This window comes from Eimeria mitis, genomic scaffold (assembly GCF_000499745.2).
Source record: "Eimeria mitis Houghton genomic scaffold, Emh_scaff3680, whole genome shotgun sequence".
Classification (NCBI taxonomy): Eukaryota; Apicomplexa; class Conoidasida; order Eucoccidiorida; family Eimeriidae; genus Eimeria; species Eimeria mitis.
In genome coordinates, this window is record NW_013572022.1 from 3,202 (window position 1) to 3,569 (window position 368).

A 368-nucleotide genomic window follows, 5' to 3' on the forward strand; every position below is an offset into this window, starting at 1 on the left:
AGTGTTTTCTCCCCGTACAGCTCGCGTGCTGCTGCAGCTCTCTGCATAAAGACAGCTAAAACTGAAGCAGCATTGCTGCTGCACCACTTAAAGTGCATGCAACTAGCAGCAGCAGCAGCAGCAGCACCAGCAGCAACAGCAGCAGCAACAGCAGCACCAGAAACAGCAGCAGGAGAAAAGACTGTCAGTAGGTGCAGCAATAGACTAGATGCTTTCAAGGTCCTAAACCCTAAACCCTAAACCCTAAACCCTGAACCCTAAACCCTAAACCCCAAACCCTAAACCCTAAACCCTAAACCCTAAACCCTAGAGATGGGCGGGTTTCTGCCATTGTTGGGGTGGCGGTTGTTGCGGGCCAAATAGCAGCA